At 33.5% G+C, this 25,909-nt stretch overlaps 1 protein-coding gene across 7 annotated transcripts in view; it reads right to left on the bottom strand.

Moving 5' to 3' along the window:
• LOC129804916 (zinc finger protein 236) overlaps positions 1-25,909 on the bottom strand; it is a 108,247-nt gene that overhangs the window by 33,641 nt on the left and 48,697 nt on the right. For 5 of the 7 annotated variants that reach the window (XM_055852694.1, XM_055852700.1, XM_055852696.1 and 2 more), the window contains one exon: positions 8,761-8,775. The exons of 1 other annotated variant lie outside the window; for it this stretch is intronic. The gene's annotated coding sequence lies outside the window, so the exon portion shown is untranslated. Of the gene's footprint in view, positions 1-8,495; positions 8,736-8,760; positions 8,776-25,909 lie in introns of those variants that run through there. One more of the 7 variants, XM_055852699.1, reaches the window with a different exon arrangement.

Below are 25,909 nucleotides of genomic sequence, written 5' to 3'. Positions count from 1 at the left end.
TAATACTTATAACATAACATCATGAGCATTAAGTCTTTGATGACATGTTTCTTAATTAGAAAAAAAATAACATCGAAAAACATAGAAGATCATAATCGATTTAAAACATAATTTTACATGTGACATCTAATTTTCAAGACGTAATAAAATACGGTTCTTTATAGCAAAAGGGATAATCACAATTCCAAAATGTAATAAAACTATGTTTTTTCTATGAGTTAAATTTCAAAAATATAAGTATCAAAAACCTATTACAGATGAGAGATACGAAATGTACCAGCTTCTTGAAAAAACTTCAAAATTGTATTCTAAAATTAAATACTCATCCACTTCAATTCAAATTGGTAGTCTATGTTTTCTATATTATTTTCTTTTTATTAGAATGACGTATTTTAATTTCGTTAGGGTCCTACTGGTATTATTATTTGACTTCCAAGTGTATCTGAAATTGGATATAGAGCCTCAGTAGCAATTTTTGCTAAGTACAAATTATATTATGCACTCATTTGACTCTTGACTTTCATTTTATGATTCAAAAAAAGCATCTTAATGAGAAGATGGTAATTTTCTTGGTCATTTTGGACAATCCATAAAACTGCCTAATTCTTTCAACACGAAAAATAATATCAAAATTGAGGAAACAATATAATCTTTTGGACTAGATCATAACAAATATGACGTCAGTAAATCGTTAAAATGGTAAGATAAGAGTGAAAATCTTCCACGTGTGAAGAATTAGGAGTCAAAGTCATTGGCACTAAATTTAAATAGTCATATCAATAGAATCTATGTCAAATTCCAACTGAGCTTTCCCATCTTCATCTCACATCTCTCATTATTAATTAGAAAAATCCAAATAATACAAGTCATTAAAAGTCACGTTTGGAATATAAAATTTTTGTGATTTTTTGGAAGATGGAGATGAGCATAAATTAGTGTAATTTTATTGCAAACAAATCAGCACGAATTCTTAACTATTGAATTTTAGCAATTAATCTGACAATTTATTGTGCTTTCAGCTACTTCTTCTGTCTCTCATATCACACGTATAAATTGCCTGATATTGAATTTCTTTTTTTTTTGGGGAAGAGGACAGGGTAAGAAGACGAAGAATATCTGTTCATTTAGCAACGGATCGTGTAGACCTCTTGCTTTGCTATCTCCATTGGCTTTTGCGTGAGACGCGCGAGAATGTTTTTATTTTGATTTTGCTCAGGAGTGTATATATGGCTCATATTGCAGCTAAACATGGTTACCACGTAGTAACTCGTTAAACCCAAATTTAGAGAAAAATCCCACCAGGTCGTCCAATGGTCATTTTTGGGTAGGTCGATGATCACAATTGCGGATCACGCATTCCAACAAATGAAGGCACTCAATAGTGGAGGCGGACAAGATTGGCCGGCACAGACTAAATGACCCGTCAACCAACAACAAAAATTGTATACAATAGCAAATGTAAGTATCAAGTGGAGACTAACAAAAAGGTGCTAGAGAAATCAAGAAGAAGAAAAAAAAAAAAAAGATCTTCGACGACAGACATGAGATAAGCGCCCCATAGAAATGCTCCATACTAAACATTCATGCAACGATCATCGTGTTGGAAGGTGTAAATTGGAAATGTATCTAACTATCGAGTGTTCACCTCATTAATCATGAATTAATTAAATCTGCATGTAACAGTCGCCAATTATGAATTCCTCTCTCTGTGACATTGAGGCAGACCGTGTGAAAATTTATGAATTTTCACCTCGCGACAGATCTTTCTTGTGTTTCACTCCGCCGAAGAATCATTTTTCGATCGGTATCGGTCAAAATTTTCAATTAAAATTCGTTACACGGTTCGATCTCTCTCACTCGCATGCCATTAGTCCTCGTGAGCACCACAAATGTACATTGAATTGATTTTTCAGACGGATCGCAGATTGGGAGCCGAAACGGCTTAAAAAGGCTGAAGACGAATTCGATATCGAACTATGGAAATTGCTTTTTTCGTAAATGTTAAATTTTCAAATTTAAATATGATCATTGCATAGCGATTCTATGTTTTCGGATATTAAAGCAAAATGCTCATGCTTTATACGATCCCAAGTTTTGTAATGACTAAATTTTTCTATGTTTTTTTTCTTCTATGAAAGGGTCCAGTTTGCAAGCCATTCTGAGAAGACGTCGACCTCGAAGCAGACCTAGGACAAGGTGGCTGAATCAAATTCAGAATCTTGCCTTGGAATGCATTGGGATCGAATCCGAACATCTTCCTGAAGTGGCGGAGGATCGACAGGCGTGGGCTGCTAATTTGGATATCATGGGCCCGCGACCCCAATAGGTATAAGCGGTTGAAAATTAATGAATGAATGGGTCCAGCATTTGAAGTATATTGCGGAGTCACATTTATTCAGAAATTTAGAAAAAATTTAGTTATTATGAACCTTGGGCACATATGTATAAAGCATGGATACTTTCCCTACAGTTTTATTTTTAATCGGGGTAAATGGCATCTTGTCAACGAATTAAAGTGCTATGGATTTTTTTTTAAAACCTTTATAATTATGCCATTGTAAAGTTTTAAAGGGACGCCTTTAAATGCACGTCTGGCCATCTCAATAACCTGAAACAGACTGCTGTCTAAAAGTTCACCAAGCCTTACCCAATATGTTGTCCCCATCCTTGATAGGGCCATCCGGACCATCTATCTAGTCATCGTATTAACCGAGTCAAAGTAACGGCAATTCCGTATAACGTTTACACTATGTTTATAGTCGGAAACAAGGATCTCAAAATGTAACTATTTTTCTCGAAATACTTTTATTGATCAAACTTGCTAAAAAATCCAAATAAAAGTTCTCAATGCTAAAAATTAAGAGACGGTTTATCAAATTGAATAAAAAAAATTAACTAAACTTGGATAAATCGTCAGCCAGAATGTATTAAAAATTCTTTCAATTATTTCATTAAGATTACTATAAAATAATTTTCTATGTTTCTTATTAGGAATTTTATGGAAAAAAGCAAGATTGTTACGAAAACTCGCAAGGAGCCTCCGTTAGAACGGATTTTTTGACGATGGCCTATGCTACGTTTTTGGAGCGAGGAGACGGAGAGTCGTGAGGACTGGAGGGGGTAAGTACGAGAGGTCAGGTCCCAGAGAGGGACGTTGCAGCCACTTAAGTAAGTAAGTAATTTTATGAAAAACAAATTATTTATAGATTTATAAGTAATTTTTTATGACTCCTTTTAACTTTGTGTTTAGCAATAAAGTCCAAGTTCTCATAAACATAATAAAAATCAACTATACCATAAAATCGAACATTACAAGCTTTCATAAGTTCAATTTACATTTTATTACAAATAGCAATTCCAATAAATTTTTAGTGATTAGAGAAATATATAAAATCTGAAATATATACAATGTAGAGTAATTAGCGCTTTAAATAAACATTCTATATTTTTTGGTCACAAAATACGGTGTGACTTTAATAGTGTCAAAGCATTTGACTCTTATATTTTTGCAATATAATGAGTTATTAATTATTTTAGTTACTAATTCACTTTAAACTTGTAATTCAATTTTTTTAAATACATTTTTTGAATAAAATTATTTTGTTCACCGAAGTTGCTAGTAAAATAAAACATAGAAATTTTAAATTTAAATATTTTAATGATTGTAACATTGCTTTGAGGTTAATCTAATTTACATTGACAGCTAAATCAGTTGTTTTTATCTTACTTTGACTTATTTTTATTAAAATCAAAAACATAGAAAAACATAGAAAATTGAAATAATGTGTTCTACGTATCTGTATGCAATATAATCTTCACGTACAATGCATTTCAGAGGGTCAAGAGTCAGTAAATGTTGCATTATGAACACCTGCAAGCCACCTCGACTCCCAACTCTGGGTGGATCATCTCATATATGATTTGGATTGCGAACGCGCGTGCGACATGCCGAGAAGCCAGATTTGGTCATTTTGCCCTGTCTCGCATTCAGCCTCGGAATAGTTTTTCCACGCAATTATGGCAAAAACGACACGCCAGCTCCCAATAGTCTCTATTGAGAGACTCTCAAGAAAAAGTTAATAATGTGTAATATGGAAAAATTGCATCAAAAGAGACAGACAAGACTTTATACACAGTTTGGCACATACCAAAGTGGCAAACATACCATTCACTCTAGAAAATCTTTTCTATCAATTCTCCCTCTCTTCTTCAACACAACAAAGTACTTACTTTATTTCTAGTGAAACGTTTAAATGCTATGGCATATCACCATTTTTGTTAATAAATTGAATGGTTTGAGATAGAATGAGAAAAGCTTGTAATAAAAAAAATATATATAGATATATAATACTCTGGAGATTAAACTTAAAGAACTTGTTTCACTTGGGAGACTTTTTGTCCCATCTTGGCGTCTTCAAAAAGATTTCTATGCTGCAACAGAGAAGGTGTTTTAAACGATAGCTTGATGCCATGAACGGAGAAAAACATGTAGAATGGGTGGAAATTAAAATGGAAAATACTTAAGAAATGTTCAATTGACAGATTTTACACGCTCCTATGAGCTGTTTGAGCAAATAATTGCAATTTGAGTGGAGCAAATGAAAAAATAATTCATATCATCCGGTCTATTGGGAGGAAATTGTGGCAAACCGCATTACTCTGACTTCCACAACTTTTATCTATTTGCCACAAAACCGTAAAAAACACAGTGCTGAAGAAATGTGAAGAAGCACCTAACATATTATAATTTTCTTTTATTTTGAAAATCATTATTATCAAAAATATAATAGAAAAAATTGAAAAAATAGGAAAGATTTCGAAATAATTTAAGAAAAAAATCAGAGGAAGAGGAATTCGGATAATATACGAATGATAATTTGCAATTCTTCGAATTAATAACCGATTCAAACCGATTCGTAAGATAAAATTACAATTCTATAAAAATCAAAAACTCATTCTTTATCGATTTACAATCAATCAGTTTAGATTTAATAGAAATTCCAAGGCCTTTCAAATGAATTCAATTTTAGACAAATCGATTGAGAAATATGCCCCAGACAGGGATTTATTTTTCAAATTTGAAAAAAAAAACTTTAAGAACTGACTAATCGGCAATATTAGGGAATTTGCATGAAATGCACTTGTAAGAGCTTTTTGTTTGTAAAATGATAGTGATTTTTGAACTCAATAAATATTTTTCAGAATTAAATTAAAAAATTAAGTCTGATGTTCTTGTATATGACATAAAAAGGGTACTGAAATGTTTCAAAAGTCTAAAAATATTCTTTTGTCTTATTAAACAAATATACTAAAGAAGCCCGAAATATACTTTTACTTAGATATAAAATAAGATTGTAAAGAATCTCAGCTAAAATAATAAACATCAAAAACTCTTCCTTAAATTCCAAAAACAACCTGAAATGGGATTGAAAGTCTGTTAATAAAGCCTTAAAAAATATTTCGTGGTCTCAAACAAGGGATAACTCATTTCGGGGAACCCATAGAACCCATGGGGAATCCGGAGAACCCATACATTTTTTAAACAATTATATTATATTAAATAAAATAATGAAATCACATTTTTTTAAGCTTTAGTTTCGTCCGTCAGGGCAAAGGGAAATTTTCTGTGTTTTGGAAAGTTTTTCGTTTCGTCCTTTGGGGCAAGGGAAATTTTCTGTGTTTTGGAAAGTTTTTCGTTTCGTCCTTTGGGGCAAGGGAAATTTTCTGTGTTTTGGAAAGTTTTTCGTTTCGTCCTTTGGGGCAAGGGAAATTTTCTGTGTTTTGGAAAGTTTTTCGTTTCGTCCTTTGGGGCAAGGGAAATTTTCTGTGTTTTGGAAAGTTTTTCGTTTCGTCCTTTGGGGCAAGGGAAATTTTCTGTGTTTTGGGGAAGTTATCAGTATCGCCAATCGGGAAAAAGGGACATTTTCTGTGTGCAAAATGAGTGACAGACAAAATTTCCGATAATTTTGCAAAATGTATGAAAGACAAGATTTCCAAAGATAAAGTTTCCAAAAAACAAAAATTACCGAAGACAAAAATTCCAAAGACAAATTGGGAAAAACAAAAGTGTAAAAAACAAATAGAAAAAAAAAGAAGATTCCCGATCTCCCAAATTTCATCCAAGTAGAGAGAGGAAAAAAATCCTCCCTCTATCCAGGCTTGAACTGGGAGCTTTTTGATGTCTAGGCGAATATTCTAACCACTGAGCTATGGGGGCACGGGCTGTAATCGCCAGATTCTCGGAACACCTTGGGAAATTACGAGAGATCAGTATAAAAATCAGCTTGTCAGATATTGCCTTTTGATCTTCGGTGACCCCTACTAAAAGACATCTTCTAATGAGTCACTTTTCCGAAACCACCCTTATTCCCGCCAAAATAATAATTATTGGTATATTACAAAAATTGGTCCTATCGGTTTTATTCATTTTCGAAGATGTTGATTAAATTTGGATTTTTTAAAGGTCTTCAAATATCTGATTCGGTTTTAATGGCCTGATTAGGTAGTAAATCGGTAAAGTAACAGAAATTGATGTATTTTATTTAAATATTGTCTTTTGTTTGATTTTACCGGTTTTAGGATCTGGAAGACAAACGGTAAGATTTATCGTGTTCTGGTCTTTGGTTATCTTCCCTCTCCATAAGTGAACACTTTCTCGAACTAGATGTTTTCTATTTTTCTCTCTACCCCTCCAAAATCATATTTACTAGTTTATATCCAAATTGGCCCTAGCGATTTCATTCATTTTTGGATATGTTGTATGGATTGTCCAGGGGTGCATTTCGTCCATAGACACCTGTGACTGGCCTTTTCAAAAGGGCACAATTTTCCAGAAAAGTGCTTAAATTTCGACTTTTTTTCGAAAGATCTTGATATTTCCAAACCGGTGCATTAAGTTCCACAGATAACGAATCGGTAAAGTACCGGAAATTGATTTACCGTTCTCGAACTTACTTTATTATACTTCAGTATGCTCTTTACTCGTGCTAAAAAATTCTGAAATTCTATTTCTATTAAGTAAAATTCTATTTCGAAATGGTTTTCTGATTAATGAATCAATTGAATCGGTAGTAAACCGGTATGCATCTAAAACACATTCGTAAAGATTTATTTACGGAGATCTCTTTATGGTGAATTAGCATTCCACAAAGAAGGAACGCTTTGCCATGGTTTTTTTTTTGCAAAATTAAAGTGTTTCCGAAATTCAAAAACGTTCTAAAACGTTCAATAGGGTTCAATAAACAGCATGGCAAATTTCATATACAAGACTAGTTAATATTTTTTTCAAAACATTCTGTTTTTAAAATAGAGCTTTCTCTAAAATATTCAGGCAATAAACTGGAATTTCTTTTGTTATTCTAATTCCAATAGAGATTTATTTCTGATTTTAGAGTAGTGGCATAAATAACATTTGCAAAATGTAAACACGTTTTTGTTTAACGTTACCTTGACCCGAAAATTTCGTGATTCAACATTTGTGTATGGCACTGTAGATAAGAGAATTACTTGAAATCAATATGTAAGAACTTATCTGTGGTGATTTTCATAAAATATCTTCAATCTTCGAAAAATACTCCAACTTTGGCGCCTTTGAACGAGAGATTTTTTTAATGAAAATTAGTTATTCTTTCCGTGAGAGACTTATGGTAAAGAAAGAGTTTTGAACCATTGAGATGAAAGAGAATCAAGAGAGAATCCAAAGGAGTTAGATAAGAGTCTTAAATAACATTTTCAATACGCATTAGTAGCATGATAATAAATGTCTCTTTTGGTAGTTTATGATAAGAATATAGGAGATGACACTGTGGAGAATGCTTTAAGAGCATGGACCGAGAGATGAGAGTGAGGAGAAATGATCGTGGAATTCTTTTTTTTTTTGGTTTGTTGTTAAGTTGTGGGAACAGGAGAAATAAAAGTATAAAATAATCATTTCAGTATTTTAGTGTTTTCAGCATAAATTTCTCATGAAGCGATATATATATATTACATTTTCACTGCGGTGGTGATCTAGGTGGGAGATGGGTTAGATGCCTCGGTAGAAAAAAAAGGTAGTCAAAAGCTGCGATTGTAAAATCGCCATCAAATCTAAATTAGATCACGAAGTGCTGTATTAAATTGTGAATTGGAGTGGCAGAAGCCCGCCAAGAAGCCTAAAGTTCTAGATTGCTATGAGAACACGATCAGTCGGACGATCATGGAGCTAGAAGAGGCTGAATTATTGGGCGATTTGCATATGGGCTGAAAGACTTTAAACATCTTGATGTTCCAAAGGTAACAAAGAACACGGTAGAATATTGCCTCATTTGCCTCCCATATCCATATTACATTTTTCCTGGGCAATGCGTCTCGATCGGACGCCCAACTGACAGATTGTGGTTGAATTTCTTGTGGGATTTCTCACATTTTGCCATTTCTCTGCATCACTTCCAATTCGTCTTTTTTTTTTTTAAATCATCTACTATTTATCCTACAACCATAAGAATATCATTTCATACCTTCCTTTGCACCTCACACTTGCGTTTTGCCCCATTCACCAGTCGATTTGTTGGTAGCTACTTGAATTGAAAATAATTATTCCCGCCGATATTGGCCGTCCGTTTGTATGAGTGCGGTTGATTTATTCAAATCTAGATGTACTCTGAGCCACAATAAACAGCTGCCTCATATGCGACCCATGGCACATTCAAATGTTGGGAGAAGATCGTGCGAAGAGCGAAAGAGTTCGATAGAGACGTTAAATATGATCGAGTTATGACTTACCACCATCTAAGAGATCTGTAACGAGAATGGAGAAGAAAAAAAAGAACCATTGTGAGAAGTGAAATATTACAAATGACGACTCTATTTCAATTTAGCCTTTTCGTCTTATGAGACTTTTAGTACCGCAAAATATTCATATTAATAAATTTTGTGCTTTCCACGTGACATTTAATGACTTTCTGTGGCTGATCCATTCGGGCTACCTCTTGGGAACCAAACCTATTGAGATGGGAATATATGCTCTTATGGTAGGATTGCATTCATTCAGATTTTCTTTTAACGAAGAAGTAAAGTACTTATAAGATTGAGTTTAGGGCCTTCATATAGGTCTTATAAAAGTTCGGTATGTACATATTATCAAAGGTCGACCTAGGATAATAAGGTTTCAGTAGTTAAAGATTAATGGTGGACAGTATAAATTAAGCCAGATTAAAGCTTGAATTTTAAATAGTTCTTAGTGCTATAGAAGAAAACTCATCTACTATAATATAGGGTTCTAGGAGAAGGCTTTCAGGCTTCCCATATACATAATTTTCTTTCAGGAAATGTGTGATTTAAAACTAGCTTTGAAATATATTGCCATAGATAGGTCAGATTCGTTAAAATGAATATGGAAAAAAACATGAAATGTTCGAAGCTAGAGTGTGTGCGAAGCCTCAAAGCTCTCCCTTATTTATGGCAACAAATATAGTATGTGGTAAGAACGATTTCCAAGAAACACAAAATTAAGAATACTTGATTATGCTAAGACAGAATATAAAATATTCTTGATTTTGTGATTCTTCGAATAATTTTGTGTCAAAAATTGAAAATTGTTGCGAGAGGACTATATTTATGGACAGACCATAAATAATAGGGCAACCCTAAGGGCCGAAACAGATTCATTCTGATCATCAAGAATATTTAGCCTGTTAAATTTGGAAGTTGACATTTATCCCAAATTATCATACACTAAGGGCTTAGGATCATCGATTATAGATCCTTTGCATAAATTTACTTTACTTAATCCAACCTAATCCTTTATATAAGGCTCTTAGTAGCCTTTACGTATTAAGATGAATTTCGGTCGACTGAAGAAAACTTCTTAAACTTTAAGGAGGTCATAAGTCTTTAATATATTAATAAGTCTTGAAAGTTTCTTAAGATTCTGAAGCACAGGTCTTCAATCTGTTAAGTTGATAACATTATTTTCATAAGGCTGTAAAATTATAAGAACTTAAAGCCTCTTTAACCATGAAGTTTAAATCCAATAATTGGATAAAATAATAGGTTTCTCGAACTTTGACTTAGGATAGTATGGCAAGATCAACTGATCTCTAAAGATCTGAAAATTGTGTTGTCCTGTTTCATGTTTATAAAACTAAGAATATTATATGATTTTCGGTCAATAGATTGGATAACTGAAGAAATGAACACGGATTTGACTTTTGACTCCTTCTCCTTTATTTTCTCATAAAACCGGCGTTTCGAAGGGGGTTTCCTCCTTCCTCAGGTCTACAAAACATATTGATACAAATCAGGACTTTTTTTTAACATACTACAACGTCAAAATCGGAACATTTATCAAATCGGAAATCGGAAAAAGTGTAACAATTTTTTCTTGTGACAAGTTATTTTCCAAAAATTTCCATGTAAGTCCCCTATTAGTAGTTATGTTCCGATCTTGACGTTGTAGTATGTTCAAAGAAAAGTCCTGATTTGTATCAATATGTTTTGTAGACTTCAGGAAGGAGGAAATCCCCTCAGAAACGTCGGTTTTATGAGAAAATAAAGGAGAAGGAGTCAAAGGTCAAATTCGTGTTCATTTCTTCAGTTAAACTAAGAATACTTAGAAATAAAGCACAATCTATAGTCTGAAATCGTGTTAAATCCAATTTTCTAAACCCTATTTTTATAGAGAGTTTGCTGTACTCCCTATATGGGCTTCAGACTAGAGGCTTACTCCAGTTCCCGAATTTCTTGAATTACGGAAAGCAATTACAGATAGAGATATTTTCCAAAAACAGATTGTTAAGTTAGGGCCTTGACAGAGCTCAGGATTAGTTGGGAGACGGCTTAGCGTAATTATATTCGAAATAATGTTTAAGCTACATATCCATCATTTTCCATTAAGCTTGTCTCTTGGCGTAAATCGTAAGTCTGACAAGGACATTATACTCTTTATAACCCTTCTTAAGTGAAAGGCTTCCCAAATATTTTGTCTTGTGGCATTAGAACAGTTTAGCCGTATGGAATAACTCTGAAGTCAGTGTTACTCTTCTTAAACTACCAAGATGGATTAAGAACACACTAATAGTGGCTTTAGTTTTAAAGCTTAAAACTTTAAGCATAAGGTTTAAAGTTAAGCCATATGACTTAACCTCCTTAATTTCTAACTTAGGTAAATTGTTGGGATTGTATAATAAAGACAAATGAACCATTAGACTGTAAAAAATCAATAACATTGCTACAAGAGCCCTTTTAAGGTATAATTATGGATGCTTATGAGTATAAAGCGGTCTTCAGACTAGAGGTTTAAGCCAGGTCCCCAACGGTCTCAAAATCCTAATTAACAACCAATTTTATTGCTCTTTTTTAGAATTGAATAGGTCTTGCCCTTAACAATTGAATCCTAAGTCAGTTTTCCAAAAAATCTTGATTGCTGAAAAATTAGATCAGGTGAGCCATATGGCTAAATCTCAGGTCTGAAGCCCGTATAAGCCTGTAATTTCTTCAAGCTCGTTAAGCTTTATGATTTCTCGTTATATTTAGGGCTGTTCTAAAACCAGTTTTGCTTTATGAAGTAAGATCTTGAAGGTTAATCCAATGTACTTGTTATTCAGATCAAATTTTTAATCAAAGTCGCATGTGGAAACATTTTTAGATTTCGGATGTTTTTAAAACCTAAAGAACCCAAGAGATTGAGACTGATCCTAGGAATTTTTTGGCCTGTAAAATTTAGCATTAAAAAATGAAATAAAGGAAATTTGTGGAAAAGACTTCTACTCAATGATCTTAAGATAGCAGTGTAAACGCAGTGTATTAATTAATGCTGTGGCTTATTTTTTTATGCCAAAATTATAACCTCATAATCCTCATGGTATTAGGGGCGACGATATGTTGCTATTGATATATCATTATGTATCTATTGTCCTCTTATTGAGATCGAGCAATAAAATTGAAAAGAAATTTAAAAATTCCATTGTTCAACTTTTTTTTGCAAAATTGTGCAATAAATTGTTGCAAAAGAAATCTACTTCGATTAGAAAGCCTATCAAAAGAAGATTGAGCATCAGGTGAATTTGTTGGAAAGCTCACATTCCCCTCTACTTTGATAATCACCGAAATGGTGTCAATCGAATTACTCAAATTGCTATTCACATCGAAAGCTGGAGGAGTCTTGAAATGAGGAAAAGCTCCCTCATTGATCATCTGTCACGGGTGATCACAATCGAGAGTATATAAAATTCATCATCGGTAATTATTTAATATTAACTCCATTTCAATGCAAACAGCTCGCGCATCGAATCGACATCGATCAATTGCATCACCCAGCATTCAACGAGTGATTTATGGCCTCATCGTCTTTTTCGTCTGACAATTTTCATTTTGCAAAAAGCCCCATACAAGTGGATTTTCATCTTGTGATCTTCGACTATTCAGTGATCCCATCTAAATTTGCAATGTACGTTAGGTGGTCACCATGAGATGCGTGGCATCAAGTTTAAGTGCAGGATGAAAATATACACACTTGGTAGCCATTTGTTTGCTTTCTTGTTGTGCAATTAACTCATGTAGATTTGTTAAATTAATTGCTTTACTCGTGGTTAATTGTTCTTCTGACAATTTCTCTTTGGAAGCTTCCTTCATTCTAAATTCCCATTATTTACATGTCTCTTCTTCATCAACCCTTGAGATTTTTCGCCTGAGTAAGGTGGCTCTTTTTCTTTCTTTTCTTTCACGGGTGAAATATGTTCTGAGAAAAGTAGACCATTAAGAGTACAAATTGAATGAAGAAGCTTTTTTAGTCTCATGCTTATTCAATAATACAAGTTGTTATGGTTCTTATAAAACAAGATCATTTACATTTATTCGTATAGTCCTTGGTGTATGTTAGAAAATTTTCAGCAAAGGCTTCCTACTCTCCTTAGACACAAATCTCTTTTAGAACATGAACGAAATCTATCATTTTTTAAAAAGTAATTCTTAGATAAATTGAATTTATTTTGAAAAGAAAGCGAAAAGAATTTTAAAAAATACAATATGAAGCAATACATTTAAAAATGGATAAATGTTTAGAACAGAACTGTACTAAAATATGAATTCCAAGGTTTTAAGTGAAATTTTCAAAATAAAATCAAGAATATGCCTTTGAGGCAAATTGATTAATTTCAGGAAGTACAATAGCCACCCAAATTGAGTTAAGCAAATAACAGAATCTGTACTAAATTTTAGCCGCGATTATAAAAGTTACTCAAATATGTTTTAGTATTTAGACAAATTTTACGGAAAAATATGAGGAGTTTATTCACTTATAAGTTCTTTTCAATCTAGAGCAAGAAAATTTTTCTAACCTTTTGTTTTTTTCTTAAAAACTGTTACAAGATTTTTTTCAGTTATTCTTACTTTCATTTTGTATTTTTGTAAAATTGTTCTGGAGTTCATTAAGGGGTTTTTTTTATAAGAAATTGTAAAGCTATTCGAAGATGAAGAGATAAATAAAAAAATACGAAAAGTACTATTTAATCAGGATCTAGAATTAGACATGTACTAAATATATTATTTAATACTTAACGTTTCCATATTCTAAAAAAAAATCTTTTCAATATCCAGTAATTTGATTTATTTTTCAAATATAATAAAAAATGTTTGAACATTATAGACATTTAGAACAGGGGTGTACTAATATCTCGAGATCGAATTTTTGTAATTGCTATATAATATTTAAACTAGTTACTGTTTTTATATCACGCAGCTATTTTAATTTTTATAATTAGATTAGAGGTGCATATCTTAGATTAATGAAAATGGTAGGGTTTAGTCATCTTGATAGAATTAAACTACAAGGACATTTTTAGTACACTTTTAAAATTTAAACTTTAGTACACTTTTTTTAAATTTAAGAATATTAGAGAGAAATGTTGGAATGGTACGGTCAGTTAGTTATACTTGTTGATGATTTAAAACACGGATTATGACGGTCATAATCCGTGTTTTAAATCATCAATTAGAGAGAAAGTTTGTAATTACGCATTGTTTAATTCAATTTCTTGGTTTTTTCTTGGTGCTATTCCAACGCGAAATAAAAAAGGGGAATCTTTCACCTGAACATTTTTTTAGCACATGACTGTTTTCAAGTGCTTCTGCATTATCGATCTTTCTTTGTATTGCTTCTCGTCTCGACTGTTTTCCCCAGTCTTCATAGTATTCTAAAACCATGAAATAGTCGTGACGGGAACCAATACAAAGACATGTTGTTTATGCAGAAGCACATAAGAGCAGCCATGTACTAAAAAAATTCAGGAGAAAGATTTTTCCCTTCTCATTTTTTATTAGAATAGCACCAATATAATTTATTACACTACCCAGCAGCGTTGTGAGCATATTTTTACTGAGCCGATCAGCAGAAATATGCTGACTGGTTAGCAATTTTCGAACAAAAAGCTGCTAACCAATATATGGAAATCTCACTGCCTCGCGAGTGTCGTTTTGAGGTTAGCAGAATTCACACTGAGAAAAAAAGAGGGTGCGATTAACTTTTTTCCACAGAACTTTAACACTTTATAGGTGTAAAAATATATCAACATTTTTTAATGTTAATTTTACACCTCTTTAAGGGTAAAATTAACATGAGAAAGGGTAATTTTAACCCCTAATACACCTAAAAAGCATAATATTTACACCGATTTTGGATCAATTCTGCAGGGGAAAATTAACATTTCTGGGATGTTATTTTAACTTTTGCGGATTTCTTTCAGTGCAGCTGAAAATACACATGTTTTCACCTGAATTGAGATCGGTTATCATTTGGTGCACGCTGCGTACCAAATCCAGGGATAAATTCAGAAATGATCCTTGTTTTTCAAATAACATTCTTCATTAGGGCTACCAGCCATATACCAAGAATCAGTCTGATGGATATGCATTGATCTTGACGATCTTGAGAAGAAGCTAACGAATAAATTAGATAAGTTTGAGAGTCAAGGAGGAGAAAAAAAGAAAGAGTTACAGGTAGAATAGTGAATGCCCACCCTCAGTTGAGAGTGAATATGGAAAGCGATAATCAATTTCTCAGTACCATCCCATCCATCAACGGCCCCAGGAATCTCTGTTGGCACGTTTCACCCATCTCTTGAGATAATTCACGCAGGCCATTGAAATAGAGGAAGTCTGACAGAAACACCAGAGAGAAAAGTCTTAATGAAGGTACAACACAATGAGGTATCCGTAAACAAATAACGCGTTCCTTTCTCATAATTGAAATCAATTAATCATCTCGATACACCCTTTTCCTTGCCAACTCTACTCATTCGCACCATGTGGCTTATTTACCTTCCCCCGTTTTGTCCTATCTCCCCCCTAATACCACCATGCATATATATATTGCATATATTATTTTGTACTTTATTACGTGTGCTCACATCAATTGCCAATGCTTTATTAGACACAGACATGTTGTGCTTGGGAGGAAGATGAAGGAAGGTGGAAGAAGCGAGATTTAAGGTGAATTGTTTGCTTTTTGATGTTACTTCCAAGTATAATTGTTATTGGACCTCAGCGTGAGTCAGTAAACCACCACCGTGAATCCCAGAGTCTCTTCCACGGTCGCCATGCTCTTTCCTCCCAAGACAATCCATCACATCCGATCCACCATCCGCCACCAACTGACCACTCGATTCTCCAAGGCGATCCAATTTGATTTATTGCTTGTTAAACAAATTGATCTGGCACAAAACTTTAAGGGAGAATACCGTGTCAGGTTTCTTTCCCATAGGCTCACACTGAAGAGGATACACCAGAGATGCTGTATTTTGCTGAGGTTTTTAGGACTTGTGGGCGATCTGTTTCTTTGACCGTGCAACAGATCTCTCGCAAGTCAAAACGTGTAAATTGTGGGCAAATGTGCGTTAATTTGAATTATGTGACTTGACAATTATTGCCCTCTAATTTGCTCTAACACTTCTCCCTTTCAATGTCACAAGTTGTGACTCGAGACATTCTCGGAATTTAATGCCAAGTTTCTTATATAAATCTTAAATACACAAATTTTCGCATTATTTGCTACCAGCATTTGTGATAGAAGAAATAATAAGAGATAATCATTATCCGTGGGTAATTAAATATATAATCCTATAAAATATTTAAATTTTAGTCGCATCGCGATCTTGACGGGCTATAAATGCTTTCTAGCTTCAGCTTTAGCCTAAACAGAGACCGATGTAACTAAAATATTTTAGAGGACTAAGTATTTAATTGCATCTGGATAGTGGTGTATGGCTTTAAAAAAAATGTTTATAATCCTTATGTTGTATCTTTTTAATGGTAAAAAAGTAATTGTAATAATGATTGCAGTTGCAGTTATATGAATGACAAAACATCTTAAGAGAATACTTTGTTTCTTGTAATCCAGAAATATTATTTTTCTCACAAGTATATCCCAAAATTTGTTAAATCCTTCCTTTCATGCACTGAGAAAAAAAGGCAGTGCGATTAATTTTTTTTCCTCGTAACTTTAACATTTTTTAGGTGTAAAAATATATCAACATTTTTTAATGTTAATTTTACACCTTTTCAATGGTAAAATTAACATGAAAAAGGGTCATTTTAACCCCTAATACACCTAAAAAGCATAATATTTACACCGATTTCGGATCAATACTGCAGGGTAAAATTAACATTTCCGGAATGTTATTTTAACACTTTCGGATTTCTCTCTGTGTGATCACAACTTGCAACACAAAACGTAAATTTTAAACTGTCCCATAGTCTGTTAAATCTTTCCTTCAACGCGTAATTCGGAAGTTTAAACTACAATCAAAAAAGTGATTTAATTTATGCTTAACCGAAAGTCCTTAATTAAGTACTTAGTGTTAAATGCGTTAAAGACGAGTTCTGCCATATTAGTTTCTCTATTCGCCACGAAGCTCTGACGATTGTCTCATTTTCATATTTTCTTTAAGTAAGTTGGATGTTCTATAGCACCTTAAAGTTAAGTCATTGAGATAAGAACTTATTAAATGCTTAATAAATACTTAATAGGAAGGGCTGTTCCTTTTCTTCTTGCTCTTCTTTTTCTTCTACAGTGCCCGCTCTCTAATCCGAATCGGCGTAATCCGAAAGTCCTTAATTAAGTACTTAGTGCTTATTATGTTAAAGACGAGTTCTGCCATATTAGTTTCTCTGTTCGTCACGAAGCTCTGACGATTGTCTCATTTTCATATTTTCTTTAAGAAAGTTGGATGTTCTATAGCACCTTAAAGTTAAGTCATTGTGATAAGAACTTATTAAATGCTTAATAAGTACTTAATAGAAAGGGCTGTTCCTTTTCTTCTTGCTCTTCTTTTTTTTCTACAGTGCCCATTCTCTAATCCGAATCGGCGTAATCCGAACGAGTTATCGACGGTTACATTTAAAATAATTTTGAGGTTATGTATGTATGTGTATTCAGCAATGAAAATGAAAGATCCTGTGATGTTTCCATTTAATAAATGAAGTATAATAAGCATAGAATTCTCTAATTAAGTCTTTTTAAGCTTCTTTAAAACTTTTATTCTAAATCTACAATAAAAACTTGTATTATATTTTCGAGACCTTGAAGAAATTCAAAAAATCCATCTAGATTACGAAGCGGACATCTGTCATATTGTCTCCCAATCATCCGGATAACAAAGCGGGCACTGTACTCCCTTTTCACATTTTTCTGTTTGCGTGTCTGAAGCAGTGCAAAAAATTCCGAATTGAAAATGATTTTAAATCGCCCAACTTAGCTCTCATTAAAAGAAAAATATTTTAAAATGTATAGGAAACTCGGGTACCACCGAACACGGGGTAGCACCGAACACTGATTTTTATTTTCAAACTACTTGAACATTGACGAACATTTTCTTTAGTGTACAATGCTGCTAAAGTCTAATATCTAATTAGAAAATCGCAGTGTTCGGTGCTACCCTGTCTTCGATGGTGCCCCAGTTTCCCTTATCATCCTGGTGTCTAAATCTTTTAGTTTAAAGTTCTTAACAATCTCCTTTTTGCAAAATATACTGGCCGAAAATGTCTGTTTCTTTATTAAAATACAACTAAAATATTTACACGACAAACCAATGCCACTAATTAATTTAATATGGAAAGCAACAAGAAATGTCCAGCTCATAAATATTCCACGCCCCTTTTAGGACTTGTGTAACTATAAAATAATAATTAGTAAAGTTCAAGTAATAGTTTTTCGCTCAGAGAATTTTATGGTTTGACTTTATTAAATTAAATAAATTATGAAAAAAATATCAACATCCGCTGATTACATCGTATAAGGGGGCGTGGTCTAAAATTATTTAAGGGCGGAGTTTGCTCAAAAGGTAAAATACTAGATTCTTGCATGAATTAAGAAAGTTATGCCATAATTTTTTATATGTTATTAATTAACTCAAAATCATTACGATTTCTAATTACCTGTGTGCAAATATTGCTTGAATTTATTTTTTTCTTTAGGTATTGCAAAAGCACCATCTGTAATCGTGTTTTGGTTTTAAGATTTTCAATCATGTCTTTAAGTTAAGAATGACACCTAAATTGAGAAAGAAAGACGGTGTCTCGTTAAATGTGGAGGAATTTTTCACGAAGCCAGAGGACATCGTAAAAATGATACAATTCAGCAAAAAGGTATGGGCATGATTGGGAATGCTAAAGACATGGAGTTGGTGATTGCACACTCCCACCTTCGGGTACCGACTTTAATCATCCCAGTGTGATGTAAGTTGAAGGAAAGACAGGGAGAAGTCCAAAGAAAGAAAAGGAAAATGCACCGCCGAATTAGGCAATGCTTGGTGTATGCACATCTTGGGATGAAAAGCATCTTGTGCCTCATTAACTTCATTGCTCACACCGTTAAACATGCCTCATTTAGTTTAACCATCGAAAATATAAACTCAAGCTATATAATACAATTAACACGAAAAGCCATAAAATTTGCACACTTTTCATATAAAAGACCATTTTAATGCCATTTTGCGCATTCTCAATCGAAATCCATTGAAATTGGTTGTCGTGCTTCGGTAGGTTTTCTTACCATCAACAACTCTTGGGGATTCTGCTTCCACAAAGGCATGGAGGAGAAAATTGGTGAAAGGAGCTAAAAAGTGCCTTTAAGGATGCTTCTGTAATTAGCAAAAGTTTCTGCGGTATATGGACAATTTTTGCATCCTCCACTTTGGTTAATTGAAATTTCGGTTGAAGCAATTTGTACTGTATCCATTTGTCGGATGCAAAAAGAGGGTCAAAGACTGGACAAAAACAGCTTGGAATATCCATTAATTAATTAGTGATAATCAGTAGGGAGCACACTAAGGCCAAAAGTGCTTCATCTTTCTCACCCAGTACCACTAAATGCACCTTTGTGATCAATTCACGTCGCCTCTTTCGACTGCAATTTATACCCAGTGACTCACATTGTGATGCGATTAGCAAATCCCAGGGATTAAATCTTAAACTGTGGCCCACAACACCATAACCCCTATCGATTGGTATCAATTGCATGGGTTGGGTATTTGGGTTTCTCCAGGAGAGCCCTCGAGATGTAAATCTCTGACTGAGAGAGTGTCTCTTGGCTTGGATATACAAAATGGGATTAATTAGCTCTGGCTATCTTGGCAATTAATGAAGTCATAAAATTGATCAGATATCCCCCTTGATCTCCTCCCCATCACCATCCTCAGTCGCCTCAGGTGGAATATAATCGATTGATTTGAGTATTTGAGAGAACCATTAAAAATTATGTTACCTTCTTCAACTGCTCTTCTCCACTTGACTTTATTAAATTAATATTTTCCATATGGAAATCAACAAGTTTGCCCATTATCATATCATGCGAGAAATCTCCAAGAACTTTTATTATATGTGAAGTGAATAAAAATTTACGGCATCAAAAAATATAGAATGATTCTGAAAGGGAATCTTAAGTTATATCCCTACGAATATATTATATATACAATTCAGTCTGTCAATAAAACCATTTGAAATATGTTTAGTCTTTAAGAGGATAATAAAGCCAGAAAATGGCGGCTCCATACAAAAACCCAAAATTAAAAGTGTATCAAGTCTTACAATTTTTGAGATATTTCTTTGAAAATTTAACTGAGGGTAGTTTTTTATATTATCTTTTAATTCTATGTTTTAATTTTTTGAAAAACGGTTTTCCTTTCGTAATATAATTTTCCAAACATTCGTATACTCCTAAAACATGCCACAAAGAGGCTGCATTATCTCCTAGAATATGAAAGATAGAGAGGTATATTTTTTTTTAATTTTGTTCGTAAAGACATGCTCTATAAAATGCCTGTTTCACTTCTTTCACTTTTCATACAAATTTTCCAAGTATTTTTCAATTGAAAATTGTCCAAAAAATGACAGTTTTCATTGCATCTTTGTACCGAGAATATAATTTTTTCCGAATAAATAATTATTTTTGTACCAATCTACATTTCATTAGCTTTCAAATGGTACATTAGAATTGGAAAAACTCCTAACAGTTTTTTTGCAATTAAATTTTAAACAACATGCTGCAAATTGGAAATTTTCATGAGCTTTTGATAGCTTTCCGAGCTTCCGAGAAATTCTACTCAAAACTGTTCAGCAATTCGCCACAAGATAACGCGTGGATTTTTGGTCGCATTTTTCACCATGTCTTTCCTTTTCTCTCTGACCTTCAGCACGCCTGCAGTTTTTTTCGATCAGGCGGAGGAGAAAAAAAATGCAAAACAACAAAACTCATCCACTGTGTGAGAAATCTTATGAATTACAGCTGAGCCAATTTTTATGATTTTCACGATCAGTTTTGTTCTTTCAAAAAATTGTAGAAAATCGTAAAAATTATGAATCGTCAATCATCATGGGCATTTCACAAAACCAGCTAATATCGGTGACTACAAAATATGCGGATATAATTTTTCTCGGAGAAGAAACAAAGTCAGTGATAAGCCTAAATGGGCTTATGCTATGTGTGATTCTTTCATTGCAAATTCGAATTGGGGGCAAAATCGAAGTCCAGTCCAGATGACCTGATGCTAGCTGAGATTCATTACAGGAAACCTCGAAATGCGTGCAACTCGAGGTCGTTGAAAATTGAAGAGTGCAAATTCGATTGTCAGAAATGTACAAAAATACATGTAAAACTTTAATGCCAAAATGGGTCAGAAACTATTCCGCAATCCGCGAAAAAATCCACAGCCCGGGAAAATCCACAATAAATTCTGCCGGCTGCGTAAATCCGTGAGAAATTCTTCGGTCCGCAAAAGATTCCGCAATCCGCGAGAAATTTCGCGGTTCGCGAAAATTCGTGAACGATTCCGCGATCCGAGAAAATCCGGGAGAAACACCGCGATCCACGAAAATACACGAAAAATTCCGCGGCCCACTAAAATCCACGAACACACCGCGATCCTCGAAGTTACAAAATAAACATAAAAGGAGCGAAAAAGCATAATAGTATTTCGAGATAATTCAGAAAAAACTGAGTTTTTACACATTTTTCAAAATATCTCAGGAACCGCCGATTTCTAAAAATTCGGTTGCTCATTTGCGACATCAGGGTTTGCTCCAAATATATACTCTTTATTAGTAGGTGCGATTATGAAAGAATCGCACCTAAAAGTATAGTGTTCACGAGTTTGACGATTTCGGGAAGTTTCTTCCCCGGAAAAAAATCGACACATATAATCATTCGAGGAGAGATGGAACAGTGAGAGAGATGGACCACTTCGCCTCCTGCCTACACCTTATTCACAATCTCCACCTCATTTGGTCTATTTGTGCCCTTCAACATTCTACTGGAAACCCCCAAGTTACAGCTTTCTACCTTTAAAATTGTACGAAAAAATTAAAATTGAATTTTTTTGGATGTCTGAAAAATGGCCAAAAATATTTATTTCGTCATAAGAATACGTGTATTTGGGGGTTGAGGAGAGATGGAACTTAATAGTTTTGGCAACACTTCCGGTGTGAATTTTGATCAATGTTCTTCAAAATCTTTTCAAGTAAATCTTAGATATTATTTTCCCAAAATTTATGGTAAGATTGATTTGATACACTCAACGAAATTGCCATCGAAGTAATATGAGCCACATATTCCACAAAATAAATCATTTATACTGAAAAAATATAATAAACCCCAATAAATTCAATGAAATAGTGTTCATGTCTAAAATCACTATTCTAAATTAATAAAATAAACTAGAAATGTTTTGCTAAAATTAGGGGTGTTCCATCTCACGCGCACTTTTTTTGAGTGTCTCAAAATGCAACTTCTTTTAAATACTATTTTTCGAAGTGACTTTTTTCGTCTAAGCTTTTCTAATATTGATATTTGAAATTTAGAGTCTTCAAATGATAAACCAGTGAGATTCGTCTTTGTCTCGCATTCAAAACGCATCCGCAATATTGAATATAAAAAAGGTGTTCCATCTCTCCTCGAATTAAATCTGTATAAAAACTTGTAAAATGAAAAATGTACAAAATGGCGAAGAAAAACCGGTACATCAAAATAAATAAATAATAAAATAATGTTCCAAAAATTAGCTCGTCCACGGACACAGAAGTTTTTGGAAAAAATTTGTGCTTTCTACGAGACTCAATAAGATACCTAATATGAAAACGAATTTTTTCCGCAACGTGGCTCATCCATGAACACTGAAAATTTTCGGAACAAATTTGTACCCTCCAGGAGTAACGAAAAGATACTCAATATTAGTAACTAATTTGTTCCGAAAGTCACCATCGCAGCGAGGAAGACGTTAAATTTGTGGCATTTTTCAAGCTATAATATTTACGGTTTCACTTTTTTTAATTTGAGATTCCCGAGATTTCTTCCCCTCCTGCTACCAGCACTCGCATGTGATTTTGTAATGCACAAGTCTGTATAAAACACTGTTAAGCTGAATTTTATTTGATGTTCCTTATGAACTTTCGCCATCGAAATCCATTTCGACTGAAGTACAGACCTTAACTGTTAGACGAAACGGACGAGATCTTTTAAATTGCATTAATTTGTTCCCGATAATTGGAACTAAATGTCTATATTTGGTTCCGACTTTTAGCAACAAATTTGTACTTCTTAAGAGAGACAAAAGGATTCCCCATATTATTAACGATCTTTGTTCCAAAAATTAAATCGTCCACGGACACCGAAAATTTTTGAAACGAATATGTTACAAATGTAGGGATAGTATTCGGGTTGAGAGATCACAACTTCGATGGTATGGACATGTTCAACGCATGAATGAAGAAAGATTCCCCAGAAAAGCTATGCAAGCCATGGTGAGGAGACCTCGGCCTCGAGGCAGACCTAGGACAAGGTGGCTGAATCAAATTCAGAATCTTGCCTTGGAACGCCTCGGGATCGAACCCGAACATCTTCCTGAAGTGGTGGAGGATCGACAAGCGTGGGCTGCTAAGTTGGATGTCATGGGCCCGCGACCCCAATAGGGATAAGCGGTTGAAAATGAATGAATGAATGAATGTAGGGATAGTATTTTTATGAAAAAAATCTACAAATTTGTTCCTGACAGTGGGAACAAAACAGTAGAGCGCAACAAAATTCTATTCCAACTCACAGATCAAATTTGTATAAAACGAAATCTACTGAAATTTGTAGGTATTCCACGGTATCGAAACGGTTCTAAAAGAAAACTTACCCAATTGTCACTATTCTTAACAAAACCGTGAGGAAAAATATTGGAACGAATAAATACCTTTTCTAGGTACATATTTGTCCTGTAACAAATTGTTCTAAAGAAAATTTTTACCAATATTTTGGTCAGTGTCCAAAAGTTTTTACTGTGATTGTGCAATTTGCTAACAATACTACAATTGGACTTCAGATAAAAATTAGTTATAGTTTCATAACTGGTTTATTATATGGATTCATAATCAATTATACCCTTTTCAGAATTGTAAGAAATTGCATGACCTTTGGAACTATACCAAATGTCACCCTATTCGGTTTATAAAAATACGCTCTCTAGAGCATTTTTAACCTTTGACCTTGAAAAATCTTTAATTCAACAGTATTTTCTTATATGAAATTATCACCGAGTCGGCCTCTAAAACATATTTAAAAATAAAAAAAAATCGCAGGATGCGTTTTTAAAGATTCCCAAGAAGAACACGGTTTTTGGAAAGAATGAAGGAAAAATAAAGGTCATGTTAATTATTTATTAGTTTGACCTGCCAATATTATAAAGTTTTTAAATTTCGAATCGTAAGGGATAGGGGAAAGAACTCTCCTTTCGAACGTTCATGCCTTCGAATACCGTGATTTTTCTTTTATTTTTCCTAAGAGACTTATAAATAATTATCACATAATCATAAATATTGATGATAAGCTAACTAATATTTAATAGAAATGTGTAAGTCTCTTACGAAAAATAAAAGAAAATTCACATTATTCGAAGGCATGAACATTCGAAAGGAGAGTACTTTCCCCTACCAAAAAAGGCCAAAAAATAAACCTGTTTCCCCCTATCTTTTAAATGTGTCAAATGCAATTTGTCCTTTGAAGAAATAGAAATTTTGGACTATGAAGAAAATAAAAAAAGAAATTTTGTCACTTGAAAATTTAATTTTTTTTATCAATTTTTAGAGACAAAGATATACGTAAAACATGTATGTCTCATTTTTCTCTCCTTCACAAAATCTCATAATGCATCCCAAGGCTAAAATCCGCCTTTGGGTTTTCAACCTTTTTCAATGAGTTTTTGTGTGCTCTGGGGAGCGCTTCGCAGAAGGGTAGACAGACAGACGATGAGCGTGAACAAAAAACAGTAGAAAAAACGAGACAACTGATGGCGCGTGATGCCTCTTTTCACCACCAGGGGACATCACGGATGCTTTGAGTAGCTCCGCGAGAGCTTGAATCTGGAGCTTTTTTTTCCTTGACGATGCTCTTAAGAATATCATAAATCGTAATATAGGCATACACATATAATTGATTTTATTAAACTTTCTGAATTAAGCTCATTCGAAAAATAATTATAAGGGGAAACGGGGTACCTTAACTGAGAGAAATCCGAAAAAGTTAAGTAACATTCCAAAAATGTTTATTATACCCTGCAATATTGATCCAAAATCGTTGTAAATATTATGCTTTTTAGGTGTATTAGGGGTTAAAGTTACCCTTTTCATGTTAATTTTACCCTTAAAAAGGTGTAAAATTAACATTAAAAAATGTTGATATATTTTTGCACTTAAAAGGTGTTAAAGTTATGAGAAAAAAAGTTAATCGCGCCCCCGTTTTTTCTCAGTGTTTGAGTTGAGACTGCTTTGAAATTGGGCTATTTTCTCTTATTTTTAAATGAAACTGAACCTTATTATGATATAATTTAGCTCAATAAACCAACTGAGAAGCTAAACTACATCATGATAAGGCTTAATTTCATTTAAAAATAGTAGAAAAACGGCCAATTTCAAAGCAGCCCCAATTCAAAAGCTCCCTACTTCCCCTTAGGTCACGCCACTTTCAGTGACATCGAAATAAGGTAAACGCGCTTAGAACTAATGATGTTGAACTTTTCAATTTTTAAGTATTTGCTCTTCAAAACAAGTCCCAAAAGGGGCGTGGCTTATTCATTAGACCCCGCCCGAAGTAAGGGTTGTTAAAAAAGCTCTTCTTAAAGTACCATAACGAAGATGCAAATTGAAGATGTAAAAAAGCTTTATTTTTTCATATCATGAAGAGGGTTAAATTGCATTTCTGATTTATAAAAAGCCATGTAGTTTCTTATAAAAGCTTCGAATAGTATAATTTGTTTAATAACTATATAAATAATAAGTTAGTTAGTCAGTTTTCTTAGTAAGTTTAATATTTTTTTTTCAATTTTAAATAATTATTTAAAACATATTTTGATAAAATTGTACTAATAATTATTTTACACTGAAATTTTTTTTGTAAAATTGTACGTAAATG

The sequence above is a fragment of the Phlebotomus papatasi genome, chromosome 2 (genome assembly GCF_024763615.1).
Source record: "Phlebotomus papatasi isolate M1 chromosome 2, Ppap_2.1, whole genome shotgun sequence".
Lineage (NCBI taxonomy): Eukaryota > Metazoa > Arthropoda > Insecta > Diptera > Psychodidae > Phlebotomus > Phlebotomus papatasi.
This window is presented reverse-complemented; position numbering and strand designations above follow the sequence as displayed.